We start from the raw sequence: 13,949 nt of genomic DNA, 5'->3' as shown, positions 1-13,949 counted from the left end.
AAGAGCATGTTGAAAGAGGCTGGAATGTCTATCATTTGGAAGTTGATGTTAAATTTCACTCGACTAATCAAAATGGCCGCTATGAGGATCCTGAGGACTTCTCTTCTGGTTTTATCATAAGCTCGCACGATCTAGTTTGATGGCCGCATTTTCTCTAGATTAAAACTCATAGCTGAAGCGAATCTTAAAGGTAGCACATTCAAAGCGGACTCATTGTCTACCAGACCTTGTGGTATTATTATTTCATTATATTCCATGGTTATATGGAGAGCTTTATTATACCTAGACCCTTCACTGGGTGGCTCAGAATCATAGAACATCAAAGACTGCACTGTGTATATTTTTCCCACAATCTGTGAAAGTTGCATAGGATCTATCTTGATAAGTACCTGCACATTGGTGAGCGACTTGAGTACTATAGCGTAGTGCGAGGGAGAAGTCATCAATAATCCCCATACTGAAATGTTGGCTTGGACCTTTTTGAGTAGGCTTAGCACTAGATTTTCTGGCTCCATGCATGCATTGTTGCAACCTGTCTCCTTTGCACTTAGTTGCTCAACCACTAACGACTTGTTCTTAAATTTTTTTCTGCTTCAGGTCTCCATCACGCTCGTGGGCTTCTTGTAATAATCTCACTGGTGTATTGATCCCCTCATCATCGTTGTTGGTGATGGTAATAATATCAACCATTGGGTCATCCTATTCTTCTGGATCCTCTTATAGTATTTCTTGCCCACACAAGGTTGGAGGTGGGGTGCTCCACAAATATTGAGAGCCCATTCCCTCACTATTTCTACCATATTGAAGAGTTGGTGCAAAATATTTTCTAGAGATCTTCTTCATGTGCCTCTCTAAGAAGCTCTAATCGCTTCGTGTATGCTTGTTGATTGATGGTAACAACACCTAGCATCTCTTCAGTTTCATGTAGATGATATGACATCATACTCAATCATTGACCGTCATTCTCACTCCATTCTATAATGTCCACGCATATTACCAGGTGTGAATCAAATTCTTCTTTTGAGTCTTCCTCATTTTCATCTTCACAATCATCCTTACCGGGATTTTCATCTGAACTTAGTTGTTCATACTCTATTTAAGAAATCAATGCAAAATAAATGGCATCAGTGGGTCAACTTCTGGATCATCCCCGCTTATGGCACATAAAGGGTATCCTAATGGGTTCTCACACAAGAAATATCTAGATATATCTTCTTCATCAGCACTCCAGGCCTCGAAGTCTTCATTGTCCCTCTTATCTTCTTCAAATTCCTCATCCTCATCATCTTTGTCTTCTTCTTCAGTGACATTATCACTGAGCTCTTCATTATCACTACTCCTTGCATCCAAACATTCATAATGTTCAGAACGTACGGAACAAATTATGTCCATGGGATTGGAACCTAAGTCGTACCCCCAGAGTTCGTTGATGACATTATTAGTTTCATCTTCAGTGTCACTCCCTATATGGATTAGGCAAGCATCTTCCTTGACTTGTTCACCAATCGCTAATGCCATCACTGCTCTGACAAGTCGTCTATAACCTCCTTAATGACTCAGAGTAGTAAGTCATCCCTCTGGGGTGTAACTGAATAAATCAATAATGTAGGATCTATTCCTAAACCTTCTCCTTCTAGGACATTCACTGATCCAGTTGAAGATGTTGCATATAACAGACATTAGTAAGGTAAGAATGTCATTCCAATTGTACCCATCTACCAATCCTTTCTCCAGGCCATGAAAAGGGGGATCGTTAACCGACGTAAGTCACATAATGAGTGGGAATTAGGATAATAGGGTGGTGATGATAGATATGAAGAGGGATGATATTGGGGGATGTGATGTCGGAGGTTGGGTAATGTGATGGGGAAAAAGGGTGATATGAGGGAGATGAAGGGTATGATCATGGGTGATATGAAGGGTTGATGGAGGTGACGGTGATGGTAAATCATAGATCGAAGAGGCAATCAAATATGATAAAGAATGGAAGGTAGGGACCTCCGACTGAGGAGTGGTGGCCAAGGCGGAGGTGGAGGACTTGGTGGCGGAGATGGAGTAAGTGGGTGAGTGTCCCATCACTTTTACTCCTAGTACTCCTTCATATATAACCTTTGTCTTGAGGGCACCTTTCGATTCATCCTCCACTATATGTATCCTATCTCTCATGATCTTATAAGTATGGAAGTCAATGAGGCCTCTCCTAGCCCTAAGCTAGATGAGTTGAGTTTGGTTAACCTTAGGTGCTTCCTCTTCCATAGCGTACACATAACTAGTGTAGCTTCCTTTTTTATCAAATGCCATGGGGTTGGTGAAGTGGGTATCGTCATAATACATGTATACCACCTTTTTTCCTGAAATTACACTCTATTTTGCAACCTTCTGTGGTGGTGAAACTTCTAGGTGTTCTTGATGAGGGCGGTTGGATCAATATCCCAGGAATCAGTAACAATTGCATTGACTATCCCATGATCTGGGTGAGGATTGGTAGTGACATTCAGTGGTTGTTCGATCTTCACTTCGATGGTCCCATTATTCACCAAATCTCAGACCGCATGATGCATGTCACGCCTTGCCTCAAATTTGGCCAAGGTATGCTGCACTGGATTCCCAACCCAGTTAGCCTACTATACCCAGGATCACAAATGCAGTACTTTAATTTCACAAATGCCGCCAAGATCACAACTACAATCAGAGTACGCTAATAAAATCATACAAATATCACTGCTGATGTGCTAAAGTGATAAATTACAAATATACAAAATTTATTTTTAAGCAACCCACATGTATAATATTTACAATCTTACATATGTTATCAATATTTACATCAGAAATAATAACTGAAATAACTAAAGTGATGTCTATCAGCATCCTGGTGTCTCGCAGACACGAGCCTCACAACCGCCGTTGAAATCCAATCCAGCCTCAGCATCAGTTCCACCATCTAAAAATAGTAATCAATGAGAGGTGAGCTTCACAAGCCCAATGAGGGGTGTAAATGCAAGCACACATAATAAATAATGCAATGCAATCTCAAGCAATCATATGATGCATATGAATCCATTCATTATATTATTTTCCTATTTTCATTACTAGGTCCATCATTTGGTATAGGTGCTACGCAACATAGGTGGTATCCCCTCCCCAGTACGTCGGGCTCCAGGGATACAAGCTCGCTGCATGTGGAAGCTTGTAGGTCCTGGAATCTTACACATCGATCACTAGGGGTGTCAATTCTGAGACCCCACCGGTTGCCCCAACCAAGCTTAGCACATTTGTGGCCTGACCTAGACCGGCCCGATTGAGCCCGACACGTTTATTAAATGAGGGTTCACCGTGCAGGTAGCTAGCTCATTGGGCTCCAAATGAACTAACCAATTAAAGGCCCGATCTGAATCGACTCAATATAGCCCGACCTAGCCCGACCTCCTTTATTAAAAACAATCATAATCTCATATCATTTCTCTTCTTTATTAAATATTTGGGTCACCTTCTACTATGATTATTTTTTGTATAAAACTATTATGATTTAATGTTCAAGTTGAAAAATTTTGGGCCTTCAACCCATTTAAGAAAATAATTTTAAGGTAGGCACATTTAGAGCTTGTTTAAACTTAAATAGGTCTATAGCTCGGTTAAGCCCCGATTAAGGCCCGTTTAAGGTAGCCCGATTAAAGCCTGACACCGACCAGCCCGATTATAAACCATACCATGCCCCCTAAAGCTAGGCATGTTTACTTAAATGAGCGTTCACAGTGCAAGCTTTTCAAGTGGTCAAGCCCGGCTAGGCCCGGCCCAATCAGTTGACACCCCTATCGATCACCCCGCAAACCTCCAAAGGTAACCCCAAACTTCCATGGTCCCAGAATCCTACACATCAATCACCCATGCTGTGGACAGCCACAGTCCCAGAATCCTACACATTGGTCACCCGTGTTGTATTCGCCTTTGAGTATAGTACGTCATACTGCGGATATGGTACTCTCAATTACATACCACCCCTTAGGATTAGGCAATAACTAACCCCCTACTGGAAAGGGGTGTAGCACCAATATCTGAGAATCCTAACCATATGCATCCTACATGTTTCAATCACATCCATAGCATCCAATCATACATCAATGGCCATCACTAAAATATTGACCTCTGAGCCCACGGTACCGGAATCCCACACATCGACCACACCGTGCCTTAGACCGTCGATGTTACAATCATTACCACTCATCTATATTACTACACATCCATAAAACCATGGTCACAACAATCTTGGTAAAACATGCCACATGTGCAATTTATCTATTAGTTTATATAAAATACATCCATAACAGAGTAAGCACAACATATCATATGAGCATGTAGAAATAAAATATGAAAGAACACACCATAAAAGAATCAAACACCCACTCCCTCAAAATGCGAAATACAATTGTTACCGCTGAATTCTCGTCACCGCATATCCTCGCTGGTAATTTAGATTCCTATGTAAATTGTGTATTATCATGTTAATTATTTATAACACCTAATATGACTAATTTAGGTTCCTATGTAAATTGTGTATTATCATGTTAATTATTTATAACACCTAATATGAATGTACATTTAGATTCACTATTGAACCCAAAATATCACCAAACAATCCATGTACCAATCTAACTTAAAGTCACAGAAAAGCCCTCGAACTACCCCTACCCATAGGGCTAATTTGGGTAAAAGGTAAGGGACATAACCCACAAGGGGTATGGTACTAACCAGCCAAAATAGGGGCTATTTGGGCTCAAAAAACCCCAACTGGTGGGAGACAACCGGCTGGCTGCTTGCACAAGCCGTGGGAGATAATCTATAGAAAATTTGTACTCCCAGAGGCTATTCTGCGGATTCCCTTGGGTTAGGCTGCTTATGGCCGATGGGTATTGACCATGGCACATGGGGAAGGTTCCCTAATGTCTCTAGGGTCATTATTTAGTCCCCAAAACCACAAATTATAGAATTCATACTCCTAGTATAGCATACTACCCGATTCTTAAAAAAATTGCAAAATTAACTTGAACCGGGCAAATTGAAGGGTTGCATCCAATTTCCCCTTGATTCATCATTTAACTAAGGTCAGGTGAATGGGAAACAGTAACTATAGTCCAATTCCCTTCCAATTAAGTCCAACAAAGGAGCTATAGGAAAGAATTTAAATTAATAAATTTTACTTCCCCAATTCTGAAGTCAATAAAATTCTGCCACACTTTTTCTGCAAAATTTTGATCATTCAAGACCTAAATTTAGTCCTCAATTGCATGAATTTCAATTGAAAACCAAAATCCCTTTGTTTTTAGGGTTCACAGGGATGAATTACTTCAAATTATATCCCTGAACTCATACAAAACTTGGGTTTTTAGTAATAGGTACGGAATTCAGTCCATAGGGACTCGAATTGCAATCACTACCTTACCGAAACTTCTAACCCTAGCTTAATACCTTTACAAACTCTACTGATTTCACAAAATAAAAGGGCAGCAACACTTACCTGGATGTAGACAGCCCAATCGACTTCTTCCTTCCTTCCTTCTTTCCTTCTTCTTCTTTCTTTCCCCTCTACTGTCCACCGAATTATGTAGGGAAATAAGGTGAACAACAGCTGCTTCTCTTATTTTATAATTCAGCCAAAGGGTCCTTAGGGCCCCTTTGGCTAAACACACCAGAGTTGCTTTTAAAAACTGATTTTAGAAATATAACATTAAAATTAATTAAAATTAAATTCTTATTGCCAGACCCCACGAAAGGCTGACCTATTAAATTGAATTTGGTCAGTATTATAACCTCTACATACGAGGTGTACGAGGCTCGGGGGTGTAGGCATGTGGGCCCCACAAGAAAATCCAAATTTTCCTGCATTCTACCAATCGAATCAGCAGGCTGGTTGGCAGCAAGGTAACCCACTGGTTTGCCTCTTTTTAGTCCATTTACTGTCCTACCTCTTGGGCTTGTGAGTCCACTCAATGTAGGACAAGTCCCACTCCTTTTTTACCATTTGTACTCCCTCCATGGAACTGTGGGTTAACCTAATTCTCCCTTTTTGCTTATGTATTTCCTAGATCTACAACATTACAGCCTACTTCTTGTGCCAGCTAGGTCCTGACATTGGGCTCAGCTGCTTCACGTTTAGGGTGTTACAATGTATTGCTCCATTGTGTGATCCTTCTATTTATGGTAAGAACAAAACTCATTATCCCTATACTATGATGGTGGGGATTGCTGATAAAAACTCCAGGGGCGATCATCTCTAAGAGGCCTTACTTCTTCAACTTTTCATATAAGGTAGCAAATGGCATCCCTAAATCTATGAATATCCTTTTCAGGCAAGGAGCTTGTTGGGCTAGAGAATCTAGTTGTATTACAAATGGTTGAGGGTGAAAAATTGCTTCTTGTGCTGCTAATTGTTGGATTGTATTCATCGTACTTATTTTTGGGTCCTTGCTTCAGCCAACCTTGTATTCTTTCTTGAGTCTTGAGAGACCCCTTGGTATTGCACATCCCTCAATAGCTTGTTCTCTATACGCGTGCCCGTGGCTATCAACGCATCGAATGTCTGTAAATACTGGTAATAGAGAACATCATAATATGGTTGGAGAGATTTTCAATCAACATCTCCACTTGCTTCGCCTCTGATGGACAATCTGCCATGTTTGCCACCTTGTAATGAAATCTCATTAAGAACACCATAAATCCCTCCTTCGGCTGTTGGCTTAATGTTTCTACTTCTCATCGTTTCACATCCACCTTTGCATTATATGAATAATTCTTGGTAAAGGCTCATATCTCTATTGCCCAATTTTGAGTCTGTGTGGGTTCTAGTTATGCCAGCCATCTCAATCTTGGCCCTAACAAGGTCAACATGAAAGCCTGTCCCACCTGCTCGTTCGTGAGTTGCCATGATTTGGCAATGCTTATGAAAACCTTCAGGAGAGCCTCAAAGTGGGTCCCTAGCCATCGAACCTTTTTGTTTGCCACTAGAACTTCTCAGGAATCCTTGGCCCGAAAAAGAAACTCATATCACTAGGGTCCAAAACTTATCCTTTGCTGCTTCGGATCATACTTTCTAACTTCTCTAAATGTTCCCTCATCTTCTTTTCTCTTTTTGTTTCTGGAGGTTCAGTTTGAACATGCGCAGCAAATTCTTCCTCTTCCTTATCAATTACGAAACTAGAGGGAACCCTTGGCAAGTGTATGCTCCTCGAGGGGTCACGGGCCTAGTTCGTTCTTATCCACCATGGTCAAAACCAAGTTAGTCCGTGGTTTATTTTGGATTACATGTTCACCTACAATATGAACCGAGTCAGTCCTCGGTTGGTTCCTGATCATATTCATGATTTGTGCCATAATTTCTTGAGTTCGACCATTTCAACCTGCCTGAAGTACATCGTTGTTGGTCGAGTCCCTTGGAATCAATTCCATCCTTACCAGCTCTTGAGTGTCAAAGAAAAAACAACTTTGAAGAGACAAAGGAGTTGACACTGGACTTACTTAGGTGAGTCAACCGGTTACCTTGATGAGTCCATAGGGACGACAAAAAATCTTTCGAACGTGGATCATCTTGGACCAAAAATTTTTTATTTTATTTGCTTATACACAAACAAGTGATCTATGCAAAGTTAGTTCATGCAATGATAAGGGTTTAACCAAAACCTGGATCCTTGGCTAAATCCATATAATGGAGCTAAAAAAAAAAAGGTGGTCCAAACAAGAGTACTCTTATAAAGCATTTTACACCATTTGGTCCTGCTCTCCTTAATTTACCTCACTCGATGACCCTTCCTTTTGGATTTTATAGAGCGTGCCTCATTGTTGATTCGGTATTCTGCACAACTTAGTGGGAATCACCATAGAATTATGAGGATTGAACCATCGAGACTGTGCTACTTAGTTTCGAAAGGGAATCTTTGACTGACACCCACTTGGGAGAGTGTTTCTCGATGATCGAAATACACCACAAGATGATTCCAATTTAAATTACAAATAAATTTAAAAGTTAAGTTGTGGTGTTCCTAATTGTTCTTCATCTATTTCCTACATGATGTGTGGATAAGGTGGATATAATAGGACAGAACCGACAACCCTTGACAGGATCTATATGCTCGAGGTACGAGATCCATTTGATATACTAGAAGGTACTTTATCAAGGGGTGGGGTTTCAGTGTCCATTACTCGTGACTACACACGGGGTCAGACAACTTGCCATAACGGTGGATGGAATCATACCGTGAGTGTGTGTAGATGGGTAATGTAAGAAGTAGTATTGATCGATCCCAGAATGCCATAAGATGAACGGACCTTCCGAGGGTGATGACAAAATTATGGACATCTTTGCCATACAATTGCACTCCGAGCATTCTTATACGGGAAGTGACAATCATTTGATCTAAGGGTACTTGGTATATCGTGCACAAACCTCCTCGAGGATGTTGACATGACAGGTGGTTCTGATGTAAGGTGGTGGCCTGACAGTCGTCCTACCAAGGCCAACCAAATACTGTGATTGACTAATAACTGACTGTTTATAAGATTGATTAGCTCGTTTAAACATATTTATCTTAATTATAGCCCGTTTAAACATCATTTTTGTCACACCCCATTTCATATAGAACCGGACTAGTGACCGAGTTAACCTCTGTTAACCCAAAACCTACTAGGATCATCTAATACAGTAACCACAGCACAGTATACACGCACTCTAAACTAAGAAGATTATGTATTTCAGTGGAAGTCTTACATGTATTTACCTGTAAATACCCCAATTCTCTTGATACCCAAATTGTATTACATAATATATTTACATGTGAGCCTGTAGGCGTGATATATATACAAGAAATACAATTTAAACATCTAGAGTACAAAAGGGATAACATTTCAAAATAATAAAAAAGAATCCCAGTATGGTATCAATGTTGCTGACTTGCAACATAGCTATCACATGGGCACTCGGTCCCGTGCCCAAGATCTTTAGGGACCCATCAGTCCTCAACTAGAAACTTCATAGTAGGTCCCAGCTCTAGCTTCTCAACCAGACAACCTGCAAGATCATCTAAAAATGGTATGCACATGGGATGAGCTTGCTAGCCTAGTAGGTGAAAAGAAAGACTAACAAGCATTCACAATACAAATGAACTTATATGCATGCAGTTCATTTTATTATCTTAGTCCACCTAGACAACAATTCTAAGTCATAGATTATGTGCTACTCGCAACCACAATGCACATATGCTCTGGGTACAAGCCGCGAACTCCATCCTACGATATGCCCACAGGGTTACCGGAGAAGGCCAACTGTGGGTAACGGAAAAGTAAATTGTTGTTCCTTAGCGACATTAAAGTAAATTGTTGTTTCACAGCAACATTAAAGTAAATTGTTGTTTCTCAGCAACATTAAAGTAAATTGTTGTTTCTCAGTGACATTAAAGTAAAATGGGTCTTGCCCTACATTAAATTAAAAGCAGTACGATTGGCCTTCTTGTTATATCACCAAAGTTACCGATAGTCCTAATGATCAGTCGGGCGTACTTCTAACCGTCACCATTGGTACACAATCTCAGGATTCCCCCTAGTGATTTACCCAGCACATAAACCCCTACTGGGAAGGGTCGTAGCACAAGGATATGTCATTTCTAACTGCATGCTCCTATGTGAGATAGTACGACTACATAGTACCACCACCTCCCATTCCACGGGCCACCAATGCATTCATGTCCAAGCTGACTACGACATTTAGTCTAGCAAAGCATCATGTTTAATAGTTTAAAGTCATTCATCTCATATCACAAGCAAGAATAGACTTTTAGCAATTAAAGATATCGGCATGTCAAATCATAAATGAATTTCATAATGCATATGTCAATGTATGCAATGGCACTCGTGGATGACTAGTCTACACAATAATGATATGATGACATGGCTAGTCTACAACCATAATGAAATGATGTAATGTCCTCTTCCCACTTACCTAGTTGTATACAAAGATCACCCTTGGTACAAGTAAAATCCGGCAAGCAATGACACGAGTTTCTAGTGCAACCTATCATAAAAGAGGTCAAGTTTAGTATATCTCCATTTTATTTTGATAACCATTGAGGTATGATGATCCCAATGTGTTTAGAATCACTAGAGAAGGCTACCCAACAGATTTGGGCCCAATTGAAACCCGAGAAGTCAAATTGGTAGATCAACCAGTGGCAAGGCACCCATCAGTCCTCGCTCGCCGCTCGACCCAGGAACCCTGCCTAGACTTACGAGCCAGGATTGGCGGGTCAGGTCACCCACCGGTCTTGCTCTCCTATCGAGCCAGTAGCTCTACTTCAATCAACGGGCTAGGAGCGATGGGCTAGGTTGCCCACTAGTCTTGCTCGCTGGTCAAGCCAGCAGCCAACCTAAGACAGGCAGGCGCTGGATTGGTCGGTCTGACCATTCCCAGGCACCCACCAATCAAAATTCGTATTTTACTGTTCTCTCCCATTTTTCATCCCACCTTGGGAAAACCACCACGGGTCGATTTGACCTCATTTTCCATAAATCTAAGGCTCAAAATCATGATTCCAACCTAGATCTAATATCAATCCAAAGTCTTGAGCGTGAATCTTACCTCTTTGCTCAAGAACACCTCAAAACACCAAATCTTCTCTTTAGCTCAAGAGATCAACAAATGTTTCACAAATCTTGAAAGTCTTCCTCTAAATCCTTCATAAACAATATGTAGGACCTTTATTAAACCTTAGATTCACATTCTCAAGAGAAAATAACAAGATCTGAAGGATTTCTACCCAAATCGAAGGGTTTCATAAGGGTTTGAAGAATATGGACTTTACTCAACTCAAATCGTAGATCTCGAGATGAGGATGGTTAATCCGGTGTCAAAATCAAAAGATTCAACCTCGGCAACGCACAACGAGCATTTTCTCCCCAATTTCTTCCTTCTTCTCCCTTTCTCTCTCCTTCTTTTCTCTCTCCTTCTTTTCTCTCTCTTCTTTACTTTTCTCACCCACCGTGTAAAACAATAAATGTGGGGAAAGAAAGGTAATAAATGCTATTTATAGTGAGATCAAAATATCTAAAGATCAGAGTGGTAGGTTACACTGGTGGATCCAATCCATCTATGACCACCCACCAATCGGCCAAACTTAGCCGAATCATTGGGATTTTTGATCGGGCTCGGCCCCAACACGTATTCCACTATTGAAAATTGTTTAACATGCGTACTTAATATAAAATACAACCACGTACCTTTATTGTGCGTACATGGCCGGATGATACGTGCAAGTGCATGGCTTGGGCACGTGGACTTCACTAAGCATGGACTCCAACTCATCTGGTTAACTTGAGTTTAGAGTCACCCTAGCCATCATGTTCCATAGGATACCTACTTTTAATTTTAAAATGTAACCGCAAGCGTACAAATCAGTGTAGCTACGGGTCGAACACAGGGAGAGCAGCCACTTTATTTTTTTGCTTCTTTAATAATGCGAAAGTGAACCGATTAATGATTGTGATCTAATTCTAATTACTGTCCTAAACATATGTATCTAAAATAACATCCTAATCATTCGTCATCTAAGAATTTAAACATGCAAGCCACGCAAGAAAATAAACAAACCACAATTAAAAAAAAAACAATAAAGGAAAAAAATGCTGAAATAAAAATAAAGTAAAAGAAAGTGAATAAAGCTAGAGAGAGACTCGCAAGTAGGTTTCTCTACTTAGCCCGAGGGATGTATCATAATATGAGCTTCCCTACTTGACTAGAGAGTCACTCTTATAAGGGTTACTCTACTTGGCTTTAGGGAAAGGGAGACAATTAAAATAAAAACAATAAATGATGGTTCTATGGCTAGGAGGGGCAAAGCCAACACATACATTAGCCATGAACCTTGGGGGAAAGGGATAGCAATAATGTAATGACTGAAATTAAAATCCTAAATTAAAAAAGAAAGGGTAGTCAGAAAAAGGAATGAGAGGGGGAGAGAAGACTAACGAGCCTACTTACTTGAATTTCAACCCTTGAACTGAAAACTTGATCGATTTGAGATACTACCAGTACTAAAAACCAGATCTGGAATAAACCAAATCTGAAAATTTCTAGTACTAGAGAAAACAAATCTGAAGAAAAAAAATTGAACTTGAAAGACATGATTCATAACTTGTTCTTGCCACCTAGAACTAAGCCTATAACTAGAACTTGAAAATTACAACTTCAATTGCTTTAAATAATAAAAATAAAAGACTGAATCAAAAACAAAAGTGCTTGTATTAATTGAATAAAAAGAACTTACAAAAGTGTTTAAAACATAAACCTAGAACTAGAGCTAGAGAAAAAGAAATAGCAACTAAGAAAAAACCCTAGAAGCAAAATGAAGTGCCTCCTCCCCTTGTGTTAATTCTATTATATAGAGAATGGGGAGGGAAATTAAAGACTTTAGCTTCTAAAAAAAGATTTTTTTTTATCTTATTGATGAGGTGGAGGAGAGAGAAATAGAGAATTGTAGGAAGTAGGGAATCTCTAATGATTTTGCTTCCTTATTCCTTCTTTTTTTTTTTCTCTTTATTTCCTTATTTCTCGCACCTCTTGCATAAGAAACCCTTTGGCCGACCTCCTGATAAGTAGGAAAGAGAAAATCTTCTAAAATAAAAACCTCAACAAAATGTGATTCAAACTTGAGATCTCCTAATAAGCAAGGGATTTTGCACACTACAACTCACCAACTACACTAGGTAGTTGTTGTTACCAAAAATGAATCTTCAATCAATTAAGGATGTGGTTCATATATCCTTGTTGGAATTTAGAATACTCCTTATACCCTTGGAACAACTGCAGATGGGCTGGTTCTGCATCTCGATTCAGTTCTGATCCATTATTTTTTTTCTGACTCGAAAAGAATAATCACTTGTATGGTTGACCAAACGAATGTGTACTTGCAATTGAACACGTCCATCTTGCTCAGAATTTCATCATCTTGGCAACTATGAAAAGAAATAAGACCTCTTTACGTGTAAAATTGGAGATATAGAGTATGATAATCCTTAAGGCCTCGAAAATATAAAACCTACAAAAAGAGAGTAAAACCCAAGGTAACTTCATTCTAAATATGTAAAATGCATGTTTTACTACACTAGATTTCACATATAAATGTGCTCATCAGTACCCTCCTCGGCTCACTCTGGTTCAGGTCCTGCAAGACCAAATCGAACCAACCAGAAAATTAGACCAGATTTAGAAAGTAGGGTATCACAGTTTTAGTTAATTAATCGATTTAAATCATGATTAGTCCAATTACATTGAGTACGATTATGCTGGAATTGATCGACCAAATAAAAATATAGCCATGCCACTGCCTATGAGATCCATTTATCCAAATTAATGAAAATCGATTAGGTCTCATGTGGTCGGACTGGTTTGACACCCCATTCTGTAAACATCTCTGCTTAAGGATGTGAATTTGAAATTGAACCATGTACACCGAAACTGTGAAATCGTTTGTTGAATGGCTCGGTTTTGGTTTTAAAATTGAAACCATGATTCGGCTTTGGTTTTAAAGTTTAAACTGTTGGTAAACCATTTAAATAAATTGATTTAAATCGATTAACATATACGTATTAAGTTTAAGTCATTCAACGTTAAGTTTACTTATATTTCAATAAAAAAAAATTAAATTTACACCAAATTACATCCATTTCCCTACAAATTTTAAAGGTAAAGAAGTTGTTTGGATGAAAAATTAGAAAAATATAAGAAAATCGTTCAAAACCGTTTAAAACAATTTTGGTTTTAATCTATGAAATTGTTTACTAAATGATTCGATTTTGATTTCACCTAAAAAATCTTACATCGAACGAAATCAAACCATCTATGCCAAAATCGAACCAATTAACATCCATATCTCTACCCATATTGTTGTTCCTATCCACGGATTGAAACAATG

The sequence above is a fragment of the Macadamia integrifolia genome, chromosome 4, assembly GCF_013358625.1.
Source record: "Macadamia integrifolia cultivar HAES 741 chromosome 4, SCU_Mint_v3, whole genome shotgun sequence".
NCBI classification, from domain to species: domain Eukaryota; kingdom Viridiplantae; phylum Streptophyta; class Magnoliopsida; order Proteales; family Proteaceae; genus Macadamia; species Macadamia integrifolia.
This window is presented reverse-complemented; position numbering follows the sequence as displayed.